At 41.2% G+C, this 22153-nt stretch overlaps 1 long non-coding RNA gene and 1 pseudogene across 1 annotated transcript; both read right to left on the bottom strand.

The window, feature by feature from the left end:
* Window positions 1-10410: 10410 nt before the first annotated feature.
* LOC134756777 (uncharacterized) lies at window positions 10411-12132 on the bottom strand. Its single transcript, XR_010129932.1, has 2 exons — window positions 11615-12132; window positions 10411-11010 (listed from the first exon to the last, which is right to left on the bottom strand). It is a non-coding gene; the product is annotated as an uncharacterized lncRNA (long non-coding RNA).
* A 1927-nt stretch (window positions 12133-14059) lies between these two features.
* The window catches only part of LOC101151134 (ankyrin repeat domain-containing protein 36B-like), a 34981-nt pseudogene continuing 26887 nt past the window's right edge, over window positions 14060-22153 (bottom strand).

A 22153-nucleotide genomic window follows, 5' to 3' on the forward strand; every position in this document is an offset into this window, starting at 1 on the left:
ATTTCTGGAATTTTTCATTTAATATGTCAGACCAAGATTGACTTTGGATAACTGAAACATACTGATCTTTATTAATCTGCCATTTTTTTATGACATAGACATTACGTTTAAAACACTGTGTATTAGTCTAATCTCACACTGCTATAAAGAATGACCTGAGACTGGGTAAATTATAAAGAAAAGAGGTTTAATTGACTCATAGTTCCTCATGGTTAGGGAGGCCTCAGGAAACTTACAATCATGGTGGAAGGTGAAGGGAAAACAAGGCATGCCTTACATGGCAACAGGAGAGAGGTGGGAGATGAAAGTGCTATATTTTTAAACAATCAGATCCCATGAGAACTCATTCACTATCATGAGAACAGTATAGGGGAAACTGCCTCATGATTCAATCACCTCCCACCAGGTCCCTCCCTTGATACATGTGGATTACAATTGGAGATGAGATTTGGGTGGGGACAAAGAGCCAAACCATATCATTACACCCCCAGCCCCTCCCAAATCTCATGGCCTTCTCACATTTAAAAACTCAATCATGCCTTCCCAACAGTCTCCCAAAGTTTAACTTATTCTAGCATTAACCCAAAAGTCCAAGTCTAAAGTCTCGTCTAAGACAAGGGAAGTCTCTTCTGCCGATGAGCCTGTAAAATCAAAAGCAAGTTAGTTACTTCCAAGACACAATGAGGGTACAGGCATTGGGTAAATGCTCCCATTCCAAATGGAAGAAATTGGTCAAAACAAAGGGGCTACAGTCCCCAGGCAAGTCCAAAACCCAGGGCAGCCATTAAATGTCAACACTCCAAAATCTCCTTTGACTTCATGTCTCACATTCAAGTCATATTGTTGCAAAGGGTAGGCACCCAAGGCTTTGGGCAGCTCCACCCCTGTGGCTCTGCAGAGTACAGCCCCTGCAGCTGCTTTTACAAACTGGCATGTAGTGCCTGTGGCTTTCCAGGTGCCTGGTGCAAGCTGTCAGTAGACCTACCATTCTGGGGTCTGAAGGATGGTGGCCCTCTCCTCACAGCTCTACTAGGTAGTGCTGCAGTGGGGACTCTGTGTGAGGGCTCTGACCCCACATTTTCCTTCCACACTTCCCGAGTAGAGGTTCTTCGTAAGGGCTCCAACCCTGCAGCAGACTTCTGCCTGGACATCCAGGCATTTCCATACATCCTCTGAAATCTTGTCAGAGGTTCCTAAACCTCAATTCTTTCCTTTTGCATGCCTTTAGGCCCAACACCATGTGTAAGCTGCCAAGGCTTGGGGCTTACACACTCTGAAGCAATGGCCCAAGCTGTACCTTGGCCTCCACTGCTGGAGCTGGAGCAGCTGGGATAAGGGTGCTGTGTCCCAGGACTGCACAGAGCAACAGGGCCCTGAGCCTGGTCCACAAAACCATTTTTCTCTCCTAGGTCTCTGAGCCTGTGATGGGAGGGGCTGCTGTGAAGATCTCTGAAATGCCCTAGAGACATCTTCCCCATTTGTCTTGGGGCCTCTCATTACTTATGCAAATTTCTGCAGCTGACAGCTTGAATTTCTCCCCAGAACATGTGTTTTTCTTTTCTACCACATGGTCAGGCTGCATATTTTCCAAACTTTTATATTCTGTTTCCCTTCTGAACATAAGTTCCAGTTTTGGACCGTCTCTTTGTGAATGCATATGATTGTACACTTTCAGGAAAAGTCAGGTCACATCTTGAAAGTTTCACTGCTTAGAAATTTCTTCTGCCAGATACCCCAAATCATCTCTCTTAAGTTCAAAGTGCCACAGATCTCTAGAGCAGGGGTAAAATGCCACCAGTCTCTTTGCTAAAGCATAGCAAGAGTGATCTTTATTCCAGTTCCCAATAATTTCCTCATCTCCATGTGAGACCACCTCAGCCTGGATTTCACTGTCCATATCACTATCAGCATTTTGGTCAAAATCATTCAACAAGTCTCTAGGTAGTTCCAAACTGTCCCACAGAATCCTGTCTTCTTCTGAGTAGTCCGAACTGTTCCAAACTCTGTCCATTACCCACTTCCAAAGTCACTTCCACAATTTCAGGTATCTTTATAGCAGTGCCTGACTTTAAGCACCAATTTTCTGTATTAGTCTGTTCTCACACTGCTATAAAGAAGTATTTGGGACTGGGTAATTTATAAAGAAAAGAGGTTTAATTGGCTCACAGTTCTGCATGGCTGGAGAGTTCTCATGAGACTTGCAATCATGGTGGAAGGTGAAGGAGAAACAAGGCATCCTTATATGGCAGCAGAAGAGAATGGGGAAGTATCACACTTTTAAACCATCAGATCCTATGAGAACTCTCTCACTATCATGAGAACAGCATGGGGAAACCGCCCCCATGATCCAATCATCTCCCACCAGGTCCCTCCCTCAACACGTGGGGATTACAATTCGAGGTGAGATTTGGGTGGGGACACAGAGCCAAACCAAATCACACAGCAAACAAAAAAAGCAGGAGTTTGTGGGGCTGGCCTGCCTCATTTGCTCATTCTTTACAGCTACGTAGCCAAAAAGGAAAGTGCTCACCTGAGTGACATGGCCATATGTGGCTCTGCTCTGCATTTCCATGACAGCCTGTACCACGGGACCGCTGGCATTCTGTACATGAGTGCTGCTGTCCTACAAGTACATGTCATGATCATGTCTGAGGCCCAGGACCTGAGAAACTACTGCATTAACATGGCAGCCTTGGTGAGTGAGCTGGCTGTGGACAGCAAGTCTTGGCTGGAGGATGTTTAGTGCAGGAGGCCTAACTCTGCTTGTGCTGTATGGACCCTGAGCCTTCAAGTGGAAGGAGCCATGGGGGCAGGGAGAGGGATGCTTGTCCCTGTAAACATGTGTACCCACATTCAGGGGTCTTCTTTTACCTTCTATCATTCCCACCCCAGTTTTCCTCTCTCTTAGACACCCCCACATTGTCTGCAGAATTTTTTTTTCCAAAACACAAATTGGAACAGGTGTCTCTCTTCTACTGAAAATCCTTCAATGGCTCCTACTGCCTTTGGAATGGGGCCCACATCCTTCAGCATGACTGAACTATTCCAGTGTCCTTTGTGTCAATCACAGAACCCTACAGGGGTAATGTACTGGTTGTGGGACCACGGCGAGGTGGTCCAGCCACAGGGTGGAGACAGCAGGGCCCCCAGGCTTCAGGTCCCCTGGGGCCTCCTGAGTCTGCCACTTACCAGCCAGATCTCCTCTCCTTCCCTTGTGGGATGGTGCCCTCACATGGCAGAGAGCTCACAGTGACACATTCCTCCTTTGAAGTGTATATTAGTCCATTTTCACGCTGCCAATAAAGACATACCCAAGACTGTGCAATTTACAAAAGAAAGAGGTTTATTGGACTCACAGTTCCACATGGCTGGGGAGGCCTCACAATCATGGCAGAAGGCAAGGAGGAGCAAGTCACATCTTACATGGATGGCAGCAGGCAAAAAGAGAGCTTATGCAGAGACACTCTCGTTTTTAAAACTATCAGATCTCATGAGACCCATTCACTATCACAAGAACAGCACGGGAAAGACCCACTCCCATGATTCAATCATCTGCCACTGGGTCCCTCCCACAACACATGGGAATTATGGGAGCTACAGGATGAGATTTGGGTGGGGACACAGAGCCAAACCATAGCAGAGTGGCCTAACCTTCCTGAATCCTACCTTGAAAACTTCCAAGGAAGGACTCCAACGCCAAGGCTACATCTCTTCCCATCCCTGGATCAGTCACTGTGGCGAGAAGGCCCCATGTCAGCCTGGCAGCTCTTGCAGGCTCATGTGGCCATGGCAGAAGGAAGGGGTACATGGTGGGGTGCTGTCTTCAGAGTAAGTATGGGGTTCCAGGGAGCACTGTGACCCTGTGGGGTGGCCACAAAATATCTCAGCTGCCTTCCAGCCTGTCTGCCTCCCTTCCCCCCTCATCAGGTGAGTTTAACTTCCTAAACTTGCAAGTCCAGAAGTGACCCCTGAGGCCCTCCATGACCCAGCCTGTCCCCAGCAAGGCCCCCTGCTGTTCACCCATGGTCAGCTGCCCCAGCTACACCACCCTCCTCACTGCCCATGAGCACACAGACATGCACTCGCATGGGACCTTGGCAGGGGTAACTGCCTGGTGGCTCCTGCCTCCTTCTGTCATCTTGACAGGGCCTTCCCTGATGGCCCCTCCCCTGAGACCTTGGCATTCCGCTTTCGGCTTCCCTGCTTCATTTTCTCCCAGGCATTTACCTCCATTTAACCCACGGATGTGCTACTTATTATCTTGCTGCCATCTGCTTCTTATCTCTCAAATGTAAGCTCCATGAAGGCAGGAATTTTTGTATATTTTCTTCACTGTTATACCCACAGTTGTTCTTGAAGGAAAGCAGGTGCTTAAAAGACATTTGTTGACTGACTGAATGAATGAGGAGCATGTGAGTGGACAGTGGGGCAGAGTGGGGCTGGGATGGTTGGCAGGGCCCGAAAGGTGTTGAAGGTGACGGCCCCTACCCTGAGAAAAGAGCAGAGCCATCACACAGCTTCAACGTGGGGCAACACAGTCGTGTTCTCCCCATGAGTGAGAAGTGTCCTCACTTATCCACTTCTGCCTGTCCTGCCCAAATCGTGGAGCAGATTCGAGGGGCAGGGCAGGCAGAAGTGGAAAAGTGAGGCCATGAGGAGTCCTGGCCTGGGATGCCGGTGGCTGAGACAAGGGAGAAATTCATGTCCCATGAGCTAGGCAGGGAAATCAGTAGCCTTTGGGGTGGCTTTGCACATGGCTGGCAAGGGAGGCAGAAGGAGTCAGGGGCCACAGGCATCAGGCTCAGAGAGCGGGGTGAGAAGAGGACCCTGGGGCCCACTGGGCTTGTGAGGCTTGTGAAGAAACGTCAGAGGCTCAGTGTGAGCCAGGAAGAGCTGGAGGAGGTCTGAACATTCACAAAGAGCTGAGGAGCTGCTCAGAGCAGAGTTCTGGGCCAGTGAGTGGAGCTGTAGGGGCAGTCAGAGCATGGGTTTTCTGGAGGTGGGCAGAGGAGAGTGGGCCTTAGGCAGGAGGTCAGTGTGGGACGTGGGCCCAGGGCCGGGGTGGAGGCAAGCCTGCTTCACAGCCAGGTGCAGATGAGACGGAGACTGCAGTCAGAGCAGGACACCAGGATAGCCCCAGGGACACCCTGATGGAGAGTTTCCAGGAGAGGGAGTCGTTGGCCAGGGGTTGCTCCCCTCAGGCCAGGCAGGAGGCTAGGAGGCAGGGTCATGCATGGCCTCCTGGGCAGTGGGGCTGAGGGTCCCTGGGGGTGGGCAGGAGCTGGCACTGCTGTCTCTAACAGTCACTCTCCATCTCCTTCCAGTTCTTCGCCTTCGTCACCATGCTGCTCTACATTCTCCATGCCTTCAGCATCTATTACCACTGATGCACAGGCACCAGGCCAAGGGGGAAATGCTCTTTGAAAGCCCTGATTATTTCTCCCCGAAAGCAGCTTCCAATGCTTGCCATCTGGATGATAAACAGAAGATCCACTAAAACATCCACAGGATTAACAGAGCTTCCTTGCAGACTAAGCGATGACACCACACTTTGGACATTTAAATTCACTCTACTGAATAGGAGGAAGCTTTTATTTTCCTTTTCCTGGGAAAGTAACTCTCTCTTGGAATTATCTGACCGTGAACTTGCTCTTCTAGCAAACTCACATCAAAGCCCTCACTGTTGAGAATCCCAGCTCCACTGTCAAGCCTGTTTGGGGATTTTGCCTCAGCTGTGGGCTTCCCTAGAGTAGTTTCAGGGGAATACTCAGCCTGATTATCTTAAAATTGAAGAGGTGCCACCAAGGCCTTCAGATCTAATGCAGATCTACAGACCTTGCTCCTGGTACTTGTTCAGCCTGTGCTGGGGAGCCATGGTCCTGAGTTCCCGGGGAGGCTGACAGGGTCAAGCCACCCTGCCCACCACCCTCCCACTTCCCCTCCCCTTTCCTCTCCAGCATTGGGATCCAAGGAAAATCTGCATGAAGCCAATTTTGAGGGTAGATTTGTGTGGAAAATAAATCATTATACAGTAAGACCTGGGGCTTGAGGGGTGGGGAATGGGGAAGGAAGGGCATAGCCTGCTCCTCCATGAGTCTGACATCTCAGAAACTGCGCAGCTGCCGGACGCCTGGGTCAGGACTCCAAGACCCCACCTCTTAAGGACTAGAAAATGCCTGGTTCCTCAGAAAAGACCCTCAGGGAAGAAGGTGAAAACATTACATCCAAGGATTCTCCTGCCACAACCGCATTGGAAGAAAAGGCTGCCGCATCATCTCAGCGAGGAGTGAAGGACCCATGTCCCAGGGACCACGCTCCTCCACCTGCACTCACCCCCCTCACATTCTCTTAAGCACCCGGTGGCCCTTCGAGGCCTGGCGGAATGGTGGTGCCCACGGGGTTGGGCCAGGGCTCAACGGGCAAAGTTGTGCACACTAAAATATCAAATCAAGGTGCTTGGTTTTAAAGTAAATGTTTTTCTAAAGAAAGCTGTGCTCTTCTGCTGACCCAGACGAGTAGGGCACAGCCCTGTAACTGCACTTGCCTTCTGTCATTTGGAATGAAATAAATTATGAGAAAGGGGCTTGTCTTAACTGATTCGAGTGCTTACAGTTTAGTATCAACCTTTTTCTCCTCCTGGGGTTTGCAAGGGCAGGGACAGAACTACAGGAGTCCTGGGAAAGAAAATTCTGGCTTCATTACTGCTCACTGCTCACTTTCTGATCACTCTGATACTTTTTTTTTGCAACCTGATACCTTGAAAAGCCACCATGTGTCTCCCTTTTGTTGCCGGGCAGCTGTCTAGGATGATCACTGTTTAATATTTACTAAGTAGCCACATGCAAATAAAAGTTGTTTGTGTGGTAAAAAGGAGCAGTTGGTCGACTTCATCTTGTTAGCATCTGGAACTGACCATTAGGTCCTAAGTGCTGTCAGTAATTTCACTAAAAGCACCCCTTGGAGCATTTCACAACCCAAGTTTTGAGCATGGGAGCTCAGCCCACCCAGCCTTGCTTCTAGAGCAAGAGTGAAGGGAGGTCACATTTGTCTCCAAGGCTTTGGGTTTATAATGTCATTTCCACTTCAGTAAGGACAGTTTGGGTGCAAGTTCCAGAACCAAATTCACACAGCTTAGGCAAAAATGGGAGTGCACCAGTAGGGGCTGGGAGAGGTGAAGAGGGCTCAGTAGGAGGAGAGCTGACCCCTGCATGGCTCTCTGCTGCACATTGGCCATCATCTCCTGCCACATTGCAAGACTTGTCCAAGTCTCAACAAACACTGGCCTCCCATCCCCTGTACAGACACTAGAGGCTCAGCCTGGGCCCCCAGAGTGCACCTGCAGCTGTTGCAGTGCTGCTACCTTTCTGCCATGAGGGGCAGCCCTCCTCTCAGTGTAGGGGTCTCCTCAGGCTCTCGTCTTCTGAAGGGAACACCCCAAGGCTCTCCACAGGCTCCTCAGAGGCCCCAGCTGGAGTGGGCTCTGGCGCAAACTTCACGGGCTTTCTCCTTTCTAGGCGCTGCACCCGTGGTTTCCCCTGGGCTTCCCAGGATCCTGCACCCAAGTCTTACCTCAGGGTTGGCTTTGGGGGAAACTTAGACCCAGATATCCTACAACCATCTCCTGAGGCCCCAGCATGTGCTGGGCGCTGGGGTGCAGTACCTTGAAACACAGGGTCCCACCAGTCACACCAGATGCCCCACACTGAGCAAGCCCCTCTGACTGGCAGCTTTGTCCAGGACAGCCAGAGGCTCTGCTTTGGCCAATAACTGGGCTCTGATCTTTAAAAGATAGAGGAAAAAGCACAATAAAATGTTAAAATTTGAAAAACAAACAACATCCTAATCTCTGGGGTTTGCCACAGAGAAACTGGCAGCCCTACTTCCCACCCCAGAAGGAATCTTCAGGGAAGCACATCTCAGTAATAACTAGATGCTGGACTTGAGAGTCAAAGGCGAGCTCCTGTTCAAAGGGAGGGACTATGAGGGAGCATTACCAGTTCCTCCCCCAAATCTGCAGAGCTCAGATCCCAATTTGTGCTGCTAGATTCACTCAGTTGGATCTGGTCCTCCTTGGGACACCAGCAGGTGATAAGCTCCCTTGCTCCAGAGCCTCTCTCTCCCTCCATCAGTCATCTCCAGTGCTGCATGTGCCTCTGTCTAAGCCTGATTCCTGACACTGTGCCTACCCATCACCCTCCATCCCTTCCTGGGCTGGGAGAAGGGTGTGATGTTTCCATGGTGATAATGGACCACCCCCGTGCAGAGGCTTAATCACCGTAAATTTTACTGATTCAGTGGCCCAGGGCTTTGTGTATAGGTAGGAAATAGGATTGTAAATCCCTCTATCTCCCATGTATGTTTGTGTTCTCAGAGAAGGAATGTTGGAACTAGTGGCAAAATACCTGGGGTGAGTCAAGGCCCCACATAGATGCCTCTTCTGTTCTAACTTACTTGTCAGGAGGGTCCAGGAAACACACTGATTTCTGAGTCCACATCTAGGATCTCCATCCCCTGAAGGGCCACACATCCAGCTCACTGATTCCAACCCACCTTACTGAGTCCCACTGACCAGAGTCCACCCTCATTCCACCCCAGTTTCTGTGCCTTGGGCCATGCCTGTGGGAGATTCTAGCCAGGTGGAGTATCTCTGGCTTGTCTCCTCCCTGCCCTGCCTTGTCTCCTCCCTGCCCTGCCTTGCCTGCCACAGGCCCCAAGGAACTCCACCCTGCTCCCCAGTCCTCTCTTCCCAGCCTCATTTCTGCCTGGCCATCCTGAGCCCTGCTTAGCACAATGACAATGCCGCCTCCCTTGTTGGGTCACAGCCACTCCTCAGAGGCATCACGTCCTCATCTGACAGATGAGGAAAAGCCTAGATTTCACATCCAGAACACATTGCAGTCAACACTTAGATCAAGGCTTCTTAAATGCCAACCTCTGTGTTTCTCCACCTTTTCTTCCTCATCTCAACCTTTAGCCATAAGACGTTTTCAAAGGAGAGACCCAGTTTATCAGAACATGCAAAACATCATCCCAGGAACATTAACTGTCCCGGGGCATTCTGTCTTCTCAGGTGATTTGATAAATTAAATGTGTGGTTTTAAGTGTCTGAAACTTCTGTGACAGTCAGTGCCCCGGACACCCATTCCTGCCTTCTCCGTTGCTAGCACACACCTGAGATTGTACTATGCTTGGGCTCCCTGGCAGCCAGGGCTCAATTCTGGCCACTGAGAGAAAGCCAAGGTCTGCTCCAGGGCTATGGTTGCTTTCCTGATATGGTGGTCAGATACAGCTGGCTGTCTTAGACTGACTTTCCGGGGACAGACTCTGAGACAGAGAGCCCTGTGCATGCAGGAGGTTTACTGTGGAGGCTTTCGGGAGATGTACCTGGGACAGATGAGGGAGGCAGGATGGGGCAGTGGGAAAAGCTGGCTGACAATGAGGTTGCAACTGAGGCTGTGGCTGACACTGCAGGGAGCTCTGGAGCTGGTTGGCTCTGCAGCTGCCCTGCCTTGAGTCAAGTGGGCAGAGCCTTCATCTCTCATGTCAGCCAGTAGTTCCCAGGCAGGGGTGAAGGCATCTGTAGCAGCTGCTCTCCCCAGCAGCTGTAGGGAATGCCTTGGCTTGAACAGGTAACCTGGGCAGGGTGCCACCACATCCACTACACTGCCACCTCCTCTTCCTGCCTTGGACAAGGACTTCATGGCCAAAGAGATGGCCAAAATAGAAGCCCAGATGCTGGCAGCTGTTCGACCAACACCAGCCACCTCTTTGCTTGAACTTTCTAAGAAGTCCAAGATGACAAAATCCATTCCCCACTATGCTCAGCTCACGATACATGCAGCCAAATGCACTGCAGCCTGGTAGAAGTGCGCTTTCCCACCTTCCACTTCCTCCAAAGGCCCACCAGGGCCTTCCCTCCAAAGCTTGGTCCTCCCTCAGGCCTGCAGAGAAGACGGAACCTCCCGAGCTCTTGTCTCAGGAGAGAATGTGGATTATAGAAAGATTGTGGGTGTGAGTGGAGTGGGAAGTTATTTAGGTAATAAGATTTTCAGGCTTGGCGCAGTGGCTCACACCTGTAATCTCAGCACTTGGGGTGGCCGAGGTGGGCAGATCACAAGGTCAGGAGATGGAGACCATCCTGGCTAACATGGAGAAACCCCATCTCTACTAAAAATACAAAAAAAACTAGCTAGGCGCCTGTAGTCACAGCTACTCGGGGGCTGAGGCAGAAGAACCGTGTGAACCCAGAAGGCGGAGCTTGCAGTGAGCCAAGATCGTGCCACTGCACACCAGCCTGGGCGACAGAGCCAGACTCCGTCTCAAAAAAAATAATAATAAAAAAATAAAAAGTTAAAGAGGCCAAGAAACATCATTTAAAACACGATATAAATTTTCATCAGACATAAAAGATACAAAACTATTTTCATTTAATAAACATCTTTGCATGTCACACATTTAATGGGAAACAAAATATCATGTTAATAGCCTAGTAATACAATTTTATTAAAGTCAGTATAAGTTGAAAAGTTTATCAGTGTTAATAAGAATGAAAAATGTGTAAAATATGCAATTACTATTAAATATAATTTGCTCATAGTTGCACACTGAATTCATTATCACGGCAGTTAAATATCAGAGCTTCTGGTTTCTCACTCTTCATTCACGTATTCAGCAACCATGTGCTAAGTTACTAGGACAAGCACTGGAATTACAAGATAAAGATGATATGGTCCACCCCTCAACAACTGTATGCTATAATCTGAAAAAACAAACAGGCAATTCCCATACAGAGTCATACATACAATGACAGGCACAAGACAGCACTTATTGGAAGACATAGAAGGGATACTAGCCCAGGTTTGTGCCAATATTGTAGGCTTTTTGGTAGAGGCAATTCATAGGTTGATATCTGAAAGGGAAGGAAAACACATGTAGGATAGAGGGAAGAAGTAAATGCAAAGAGCTGGAGGTGAAGACGATCACTGTGGAGCTCCATGTAGTCTAGTTTGGCTGGATGATAGAACAAAGGTGCAGAGTATGGTAAGTGGCGAAAGAGAAGGCTGAATAACCTGACAAGAACCACACTGATGTGAGAGTTTTGATTCCATGCTAAGGAATTTTCAACTTTTCCCAGGGGCAAAAGTAAACCAATGACAAAGTCATGACTAGAGATTTAAAATGTCACTGGACAAGTGACTGCTTGTGACCTGTAATTGCTTAACTAATTATTATCACATGAGTGTGGGGTCTGTTAGCCTTAAATCACTACCTTAACCTTGAGAAGTTGATGATGCCTTTGTTTTCTGAGAACAGTTTCAGTGTGCAGGCTGACAGTTCTATAGGGGTGGCAGAAGAAAAGTGTAGGGCCAGAAAAAAAGGGATACACAGACTTCTTGCAATTTTTTTAAAGCTATGGAACATGATGAATTAACAAAGCATAAGTATACTCTTCACTATGAATGTTTGTTTTCACATCTTTCACTAGATGTGTGTAAGAAAAAATATTTAATGTAGCATTTATTAACCAAACAATTGAGAGGAATACCGTTCACTACTTAGAGTTTACTGCAGAAATCAATGATTTGAATTTAATTCATAAATTTTGGCAACATACCTTCATCTAGCTCTTGAACACCTGTGGCATCTGAAATAAAGCAAATATTACTTATAATGTTTCAGTCAAACAAGAGACATTATCATGTAAGCCCACTGTAAGTCAAGGAGCATCTGTACTGTAGATTGATCATCCCTAATCTAAAAATCTGAAATCCAAAATGCTCTACAATCTGAAACTTTTTGAGAACGGACATGACACCACAGCTGCAACGTTCCACACCTGACCTCATGTGACAGGCTCTGGTGAAAATAGTAAAAACTTTGTTACCTGCAAAAAATTACTGTAAAACATTGTAGAGAATTACCTTCAGGCTATGTGCATAAGGTATATATGAAACATAAATGAACTTCATGTTTAGACTCAGGTACCATCCCCAAGATATTTCATTAGGTATATACAAATATTCCAAAATCTGAAAAAAATCTACTTTTGGTCCCAAGCATTTTGGACAAGGGATATTTAACCCGTCCTACTGGAAAAATAAAATTCCTTTTCAGTATGACAGAAATTAAGAGATCAGCTTACCAAACTTGAACACTGCAGGATTTTCTCAAGCCGCTCAATTTGGTCATCCTGTTTTTTAATAGTTTTTCTCATCATGGCATTTTCTACTTCAAGCCTAAAATGTGCATTTTAAAATAATTACTCTCACACATAATTTTTTTTTAATCATGTAAATTCTAAACAAACTTCTGAAGGTATAATTACACAAATTCTTAGCGGTCACAAAAGTAGATGATTGGGCTGCTGTGTCATTTTTCTACCTGTGTTTTGTTGATAATATGCAAAATTTAGGAATAATGTAGAAAAATGATGTATTTCAATACAGCTTACAAATGAAACTTTTTTGGCTTCACAAAGACATACTTATTATCATAACTGATACAATTTTCATACTACAGTGCTCTTTTGCTTTATAAATACTCAAGTTATTTTGTGCGCTGCTTCAAATTTCACTTTTGTGCGTTGTCTTCCATCTCCTTAGTACATCTTATAGTAGCTGTAAGTTGATCCTGTATTTCTTGAAGCTAAAACAAAGAATTAAAAAAAATTACATTTAGAAATGACCTAAATGTCCATCAGTAGATGAATGAATCAACAAAATATATATAAAATATTTTAGACTATCACAATCTTTTTTATTTAAAAAAGGTCATAATGTAGGAGAAATCATCCCATTACCTGTTTTTTGTAATTAATTTTAGTGGGACACTGCTATACCCCTTCAATCTGCATATCGTTAATGGCTACTTTTGTGCTATAACTACAGGGCTGAGTTATTGCAACAAGGATCTTATGGCTCACAAAGCCTTAAATAATACTATCTGGCCCTTTACAGAAAGTTCACTGACCCCTGCTCTAGGACTAAAACACAACATTCTTCTTGCTTTTGAATTACATTTTATCAGTTACATACTCAAACTTACAAACTGGTAAAATGTGGAAGGATAAAGGATTACCTCATGCTAAGCATTTATATTTTGAATTCCAAACACTACCACATCAACTATAATGTTATTTTTTGTATATATGCATTTAGTTTTATTATAGCAAAGCAACTTGCACATTTTTAAATATTTAAAACCAAGCATCATCTTTCCTTTCTAGGGAAACAACAAGAAAATTTAAAAACAAGCAGGAACAAAATTAAAATCGACAAAGTCAGTTCCAAAGAAGATCCTACAGGATCTTATTGACTCTCCCATTGAATAGCAGAACTCAAGTCATCATTAGGAGAGAAGTAATTTAAAAGCGTCATCTTAAACTGCAAAGATGTCCATTAAACACGCCAAAGGAGAAGCCTTGTTGTCTAAATGCCTGCTTAACCAACCCAAACATCTCAAACCCATCCTTTGCTGATCTTCTATAACCCCCATTTTAGTTTAGCTTTTTCTATAAATAAGAGAAAATAGATACATGTTGGCAAATGCTAACTGTCCATATTCACATAGAGACAGAGTGTGCTCTCTGAGCCCAATACAAAGAGAGTAAGGATTTTCATCGAAATAAAAATGTATTCAGTAAAATGGCCTTTCTGAACAAGTTAACCTGAAATCTATGAAATAAGTATACACAGGGTCTTTATACATTCAGAAAAGTAGAGACTAAAAATAAGATAATTTTCTGAAACATTCCATTAGACATTATCCTCTGAATTAATCTGGCTTGCCTCACCATGCCAATAGAGAAATCATTAAAAATAGACTGTTTAACAGGAAAAAAACTCTCTCAACTTCTGTGAGAAATGATGCATAATTCTCAACTTTTCCTAAGGTTAAATATTTAAGAAAAAAATATGTGTATAAAAAATGGCAGAATGAAAGCCAGAGATTAAGATATAGGTGCATTATAATAAAATTGTAATAAAATTAATAATAAGGAAAATACAAAAGAAAGCCATCCACCATAAAATTTTAATAAAATTAATTATAATAAAAATACAAAAGAAAGCCATCCACTAAAATTAGTACCCCAAAACACTTTATATTAGTTAACTAGCTACAGATTAACAGTTGTTGGCGTGCAAAGTTTCATACATACTTGACTTCTCATCTGGTCTAATTTCTTCCTTGAATCCTGCATCTCATTTTCTAAACAGATGCAGTGACGCGATGAAGCATCCAGCAAAGCTTTTATTGCTGATTGTTTGTTTAAGACATCATCTCATTTTTGTTAAAGCTGTCTCACAGCTACCTGATGTTAATTTCGTTACTGATTTTACAAATCACCTTATTATTAAACCATTAATAATATTTAACTCTAAAGCATACACTTTGAAAAATATCACCACACAGACCGATTCACCTTCTTTTCCTCATGTGTACACATCCCTGTTCATTACTGAATCCAGTTAAGGATACAGAAGGTGTTATCTTCCTGCCAAACTGGTATTGTTATTCACATAGCATATTCAGCCCACTAGTCATTCCTCCCCTGATGAATCTGCAATGCTTAAAAACCTTCTGAAGTCTCAAAAAGAAATGAGTATGTGGGTGAGACTGATGGTGGTAAATTCTACATTGTGGAATGATTTCCCTCTTTTTTTTATTACAAACTCAAATCAACCTCAGAGTTCCTCACATTAAATCATCTGCTTAAATCCTTCCAATAGATGTCTATCTCAGAAGAAAAGTAAAATTCCAGTGGCCTTAGATGCTCTAAGTTACCTACCCTCCACCTCCCGCCCTGACTCAGCTACTGTATCTCTCCTCCCTGACTCACTCCATTCCTACTCTGCGTGAATCCTGCCACTCCTCATTAGTCTGAAATCCTCCTTAGTCTGAAAACGGGGATCCAGTGTCAAACTAATAAATCACAGATAGCTATGCCTGTCTTTGTCCTGGACAAAGTTATATCCAAATGATAGTAATTGAGCCTTGAAATAAAAATTATGAGCAAATTTTTTGTTTAAAAACTGAAAGTAAATTATAAATGCCAGTGGGAAGATAAAATCAAACATGATTTGGCTAAAATTTACTGCATTTTCCCCATAGTATAATATAAGTAAAATTAGATGCCTTTAAAGAATAGAATGATCATATCTATACATAATTTGAGATTGAAATAGTTTCAGATTTAAGTCAAATTGACATGAAGAAAAACAAAATTTTACCAACTAAGACATATTTCAAGCTACTGAAGAAAAGTAATTATGAAATAGGGAATACACTTCAGTTCATCTAGGAAATCTGAAATTAACTGTCAAATACCCCACTTAATTGAATCAATTTCAAAATACCATTTTAGGTATGAGCATTTCCATATATCTGATTTATCATGGTCTTAAAATGTTGCAACATAAATACATCAAAATTATTATTTCAGCAGTATAAGACTACATTATTAATATTAGTCTATATTAACATTTTATAACTTAAAATTTTATAAGTGACACATTGACTTTAATCAGAGGAAAGCATCTCTCAGTTCTAACTTTGACTTGCTGGAAACAAGGAATGTTTCTAAGCTGATATAGCAGATATATTTATCATATGTATCTTTTTTATATTCAACTAGATCCAACATTCAGCTGTAACCAAATATTACTTTAAATTTTACTTCAGGAAGTTTGAAAAACACTTATTTTTCTTGATACTTACTTCTCTTTCTGCTTGCTCTTTTTCATATTGGCGTTCTTTTTCTTTCAAATGATTCAATTCATTTACCAACCTTTTACTGTCTTCTTCTAGTAAAAGACGGCGCTTTCTGCACTCAGCTTGAAGGTTCTGTACTCTAGCATCACATCTGGCTTGAATATTAAGTATTGCTTTTTCTTGATTGTCAGCTTTGTTGCGAGCATCATCCAGTTGCTGTTGAAGCAACATATTTTGTTTTTTTAGTTGACAAAATCTTTCCTGCTTTTCTATGCATTTTTCCATTGTATTGTATCCACTTTTGTACTTGTTTTCAATGTCCTTCATTTGACTCTGTTTTTGCTTTAGCTCACTTCGCACGTGTTCCAAAACCAAAGCCTTTTCTTTCAGAGCCTCTCTTGTGTAATGGAGCTCAGTTTTGAGGACTCTGGACTTACTCTTAACTTTAGAAAGTTGCTAAGAATCAGAACACAAGAATTCAAATTTTCCTGTAAATGACACAATTTATCTACTGTGCCCTGGAAAGCAAGCTCTTGGTCTCTTTCTGATGAGTGACTTTGATCATGATCACATAGAGCAGCATTCAGTCTACAACGGTATGATTGCATTTCTGTTTCCAGTCTTTGCCTGCTCTCTCTTTGCTTCTCCAGTTTGGAACGGAGCGTTGTGTTTTCATCCATCAGAGCAGCAAGCAGTCCACTATAACAGGCTATCGTTTTTGCTAATGTTTCCCCATTCCGTTTTACAGCCTTTTGAAGGTCCTCATGCTTTCTTTTCACAATCAATTTCAAAGTCTTTTAAGTATTTCTTTTCCAGGTTTTGGTTTTTTATTGTGTCTATTTCCAACCTGAGCCTGGCAATTTCATCTTGCATCAAGCGGTTTTCATGCAGCAAGTCTTCTTCTTTTTCATCAGTTTCAGAAATCTAAGTAAAACAAAGAAAACTTATAACTAGTATCCAATAGGATAACATATTGTGATTGCTACCGAAATTAAATAATAACCTGTACATTTATACAATAAGAGGTTGCCATAACTGGATATCTAACTGGGAAAAAAGAAGTTGAGTCAAAACCTCAAACCTCATATAGCATAAATTCCCCAAAGTTCAAAAGTTTATTTGAAGACAGTGAATCCATGAAAGCAAAAAAGAAACCACTAGATAATTTTTTTAAATTTCAGGATTAAAAAAGGCTTTTACTGAATTACAACAAATTGCAAGGCATAAAGAATTAATACTATGACCACATTAAAAAATTGGGTTTACACTCTAACATCTAGACTATACCTCTCCCTATAGTGAGAACCTTAGCTTGGCAGATATTTGGACAGATGAATGACATTTTCCAAATTCTTTAAGTTCCCTTTTTCTAAAATATTGTATAGATATTCTACTTTTCTAATATTGTTATGGTCAGTTTTAAGAATGACATTTATTGATAAATGATAAGTCTAGGCATTGTACTAAGCACTTTTACATGCACTAATCAATGAACTCATTTAATTATAATTCTATAGCAAAAGGTTAAAAATATAAGCAAGCTGCAGGATTTTTCCCAGCTTTTCTGACTCTACTCCTAGTGCTCTTCCACCAAATCAGTAACTTCTGTGAGGTAGATATATACATACAAAAATAATCTTCTATTTCAAGACACCAAAAGTCAAGAAAATTAAATTTATAAAGCTCTTCTTAGAAAATCATGAGATTATTTGCTATTGTGATAACTTTTATTTCTTTTCCATAACATTTGAAATGTAATTAACATGAAATAGGGGAAAATATGCTGAACTATGTCACTAGGAACAAAATACTTACAATATCATTAAGTATATATTATAGAATAGCATTGTTTTCAAAAGGCCTTTGAACTTAAATAAAATATTTCAATATTTATTATAAATAATTGTAGCTATAATCATGATTCACTTTTAAGATGAAATAAAATTTGGGGATTGTTTAGGCCTAAATAATATACATTAAATGAAATAGATATTATAAGTAATATTAATAAGAGTAGAAATATGAAGTTTTACCAAACATTAGTTTACCTGATTTGAATTATTTCCTCCTGTCTTCAATTCCACCTCTGCTGATTTGAGAGCCAGTTTAATTTGTTTTGTCACATCAGCTTCTATACTATATTGCTCTTCTGTTATTCTTAACTTTTCCCTAACTTTTTGGTACAACTCTTCAACATTTCTTGTTTTCTTTTTTTTCTTGCTGTATGGCAAATCTGTAAATATACTTATCTTAGAATTTATCTTATCAGTGAGGACTAAGCTCTAATTTTTTATGTTGCCCAAATTCCTACCTAAGGGGTCCAGGAAGTCATGCCCTACAAACCATGGATTCTCATCAGATGGGTTATATTTGACCCTGTATATTGTGACTTGCTTTTCAATCTGACTCTGGCATAACATTACGAGACAAGGAAGAAAATATCTAATCCAAAATATATTTCCTTGCCATGCCTTGAAATTGCCCTGCAAAGTCTCTTGTGGGAAAAATCCACATTCCATAGAGAACCCCCTTTCCCCTTTGTTTTCCTTCCTTTCTATGCAGATCCAGGGGATAATCAGCTAAGAGCCAGGCACCTTTCTGGGTCTGATAAGAAATATTTTACAACCTGCTCTCTCTGAAGTCTGCTGAGAGATTCCTCTGCACAATAAAACTTGGTCCCCACACAATCATTTATCTTAACCTGAACATTTCTTTCCATTAATCCCAGGTCTTCAAATAAACTCAACCAATTGTCAACCAGAAAATGTTTAAATTTACCTATAGCCTGGAAGCCCCAGCTTTGAGTTGGCCTGCCTTTCTGAACCAAACCAATGTATTTCTTAAATGTATTTGATTGATGTCTCATGCCTCTCTAAAATGTACAAAACTAAGCTGCACCCTGACCACCTTGGGCACATGTTCTCAGGATCTCCTGAGGGCTGTGTCGGGGGCCACGGTCACTCATATTTGGTTCAGAATAAATCTCTTCAAATATCTTACAGAGTTTGACTCTCTTTGTTGATATTAGAAAATAAAACATTCATACGTTGGTTTATTATCCTAATAAAGTTTCTATGTTCTTAAATACTATTTTTCTTTCTAGTTCTCATGTTTTAATTTCTCACCTCAACTTCATCCAAAGGACATGTATAAGTTGAAATGTATTGATAAAAGAACATCTTGCATAAGTTTCTGTTACTAGTAACTCTAGCATAGATTATGAAAAAGGATGTTGAAAATTATTCAGTAAAGTTACAAGATAAAAATTATCTTTTCTTCACACAGTAATTACTCCTCAATTAGGATGAATCATTTAGAGTTAATTAACATAAAGTTACTTTTTATAAACAAGCTGATGCATTCACTAGAAATACATTTTCATCTTCATGAAACATTCATTCCAAGTATCCCTAAACATAATTTACATTGTAAGATAGCATTTTTGATGTCTTTATGAAACATATATCAGCAGATTACTGTAATCCAAGATGAGGTTAAGAATGTAATATGTTACCCTACACTTTTTAAGATTGTTTTTTGGGTAACACTTTCAGTCTATCCTGTTGATTAGTATGTATTTTATAACCAACTTTAAAATCTGTTTTGGAACAACACAAGATCTAATATTTAATTAAACGATAAAGAATAATACATGTCTTCAGCATAAAACCGAACTAATTTTATCTACATAGCAGAGATATGTTGAATAAGAGATGAGAGAGATGTTGAATAAGCTAATCAGTAATCACCTTCCATTTTACTTTTTATTCCCTGCATATTAAGAATAAAACTGGATAATTTTTTTTTTTTTTTTTTTTTTCGAGAGGGAGTCTTGTACTATCGCTGGGCTGGAGTGCAATGGTGCAATCTCGGCTCACTGCAACCTCTGCCTCCCAGGTTCACGTGATTCTCCTGCCTCAGCCTCCTGAGTAGCTGGGATTACAGGTGCAACTACCACACCTGGCTAACTTTTTGTATTGTTAGTAGAGACAGCATTTCACTATGTTGGGCAGACTGGGCTCAAACTCCTGACCTCGTGATCTGCCCACCTCGGCCTACCAAAGTGCTGGGATTACAGGCATGAGCCACTGCACCCAGCTGATAATTTTTAAAATAATTATTCTGGGTAAAGAAAAATATCTGTTTTATACTCTGTTGGTTGAATTATAAATTAATATAAACATTCTTAAGAACAATTTAGAAATAATGATCAAAGATCTAAAACAGATCTAAAAAGTTTCTGTACTTTAACCAGAAGAATTTATCCAAAGTAAATAATTAGAAATGTAGAAAACTATGTGTATATAAAAGATGTTCCTTGTAGCGTTATTACAAAAATTTTTAAAACCTAAAATTCCATTCATCAATTAAATAATGAGATTCCCAAAGGGTAAAATTCTACACAGCCATTAAAACTATGATTTAAAAGAATATGCATTTAATTATTAGAGAAGTATTCACAATTAAGAACTTGTGATATTATATCCAATAATTTCACACTCCATAAGATTAAGAAGCTTTCTTCCCTGTTAAATCCTAGAAGGAAAGTTTGCAATTACAAAACTTCTCCTTATACGTCTTTAATATAAAACAAATAGTTCAAACATTTATTTAAAACTAGGTCATACCTCAAACTACAGAGTTCTTTTTCCAATTCAAGTCTTTCATGCTCTAACTGCGATTTTATTTCTTCTTTTTCAGATAGTCTCTTTTGTAGTACACTAGCCTTATTTTTCATTTTTTGAATTTTTACTCTAAGTTGCTCACAGTGATTATCTTTAAGTTCTATTGATCTTTTACATAAACAAAATGTATTTTTAATTTTCAATAGGTGAACACAATCTGTAACCAGGAAAAAACAAAGTAGAGATAAAATACATGAGTAGATTTTTGGATATAAAGGACTGTGCATTTTTAACATGTATTCATTCATACATTGAACAAATATGTACATATTGAGTGCCTACAAGGTGGAAGATATTATAGTAAGCTCTGCAGATAAGACAACACCTCTGCTATTGTTTTAGCTTAAAGTGTAGTGAAGAACCAAGATAAAAAGGTGACAGTTATAAACTCAGATAGGTCTCGTAAAAAAAAAAGAGAAAAACCATAGTTATATGATTGCATAAGATAATTTGATCTATACTTCACCTAGGGAAGATTTCCCTGAGGAAGAGATGCTACACTGAGAAATGAAGGATGAGAAAGAAGCAGTTAAGCAAAGAGGAAAGCAAAGCACTCTGGCCAGTTTGCAGCATGTGCTGTGCTGAAGCTCTGCTGCAATCTGTTACTAGCTCTGATGGAGTAACAGATACTGATTTTTCATCTTATCTGAATGAATAAAAAACAAAACAGACAAAATACATTAAACAATGATTTTCAACACAGTGGACTTCAGGCCATGAAGATGGTAGGTGATCACTGAAAGACAGAAAACAAATATAGCAGGCCTTACAAATGTCCCAGCTCTTTTGGCAGAGTTTTGACAGAGGTTCGAGGCCATGACAAAGGGAGAAAATCTGACATAGAGCTGGGGTGATGAAGCTGAGAGGCTAGTAAAACCAAAGCATATAGAGATCACAGGACAGAAAACTGGAGAGAAAAAAGCAGTAAAGGAAACAAATCCTGGAGATGTGCAGAGATTCCCTCTTGGGTATTTAGTGGAGTAATGAAAAGTGCTTGCGTGCTAGGAAACTTCCTAAGAACAATGGAAAACAAAATTTTAAAAAATGGTTAAAGAAAATTAGCAGAAACTATGTCTGGGGTTCACACAATGACTGGAAGAGGGTCCATTCCCATGAGCCAGGCCAAAATACCACATACTTCACAGGACAATGAATATTCAGAAAGGTCTTGCCTCAGGAGTGAGGAATTACCCCAAATCTAAAAGCAAGAATGGAAAGAGTATAAGTAAATCTCTGTACTCCAAATAAAACTCAAGACAATAAGTGGAGGCAGGGAAGGTTTTTAAAAAAAAAAAAACAAAAAAAAACCGTACTTATAGAGATGCAAATTACATTGTCAGAAGTAAAAACTATAGTGGATGGAAATAAACACAAATTAAAGATAACAAAGGAAAAATTCCTAAATTTGACACAATAAACTGCAGGAAACTTTCAAGCAGCTAATAGATAACTCCCCAAATAAAAAAGAAGAGACAGAAACAAAATCAAAGAGAAAATGGCCAAAAATATTTAACCTTAATACAAACCATAATCCCACAGATTCAGGAAGGAAGTGTCTGGGACAGAAAAAAATGAAAATGTATGATTCTCATTTTTTATACCATCTATGATGTATAATATTACTGAAGGTGAACTGTGATAAGTTAAAATTATCTACTAAAAATCCTAAACACTAAGATAGCAAAACAGTTATCGCTAACAAACCCAAAAATATATACAAAATTGAATCATAAAAAACAGTTGACTAATCTAAAAGA

Source organism: Gorilla gorilla, chromosome 12, assembly GCF_029281585.2.
Source record: "Gorilla gorilla gorilla isolate KB3781 chromosome 12, NHGRI_mGorGor1-v2.1_pri, whole genome shotgun sequence".
Classification (NCBI taxonomy): Eukaryota; Metazoa; Chordata; class Mammalia; order Primates; family Hominidae; genus Gorilla; species Gorilla gorilla.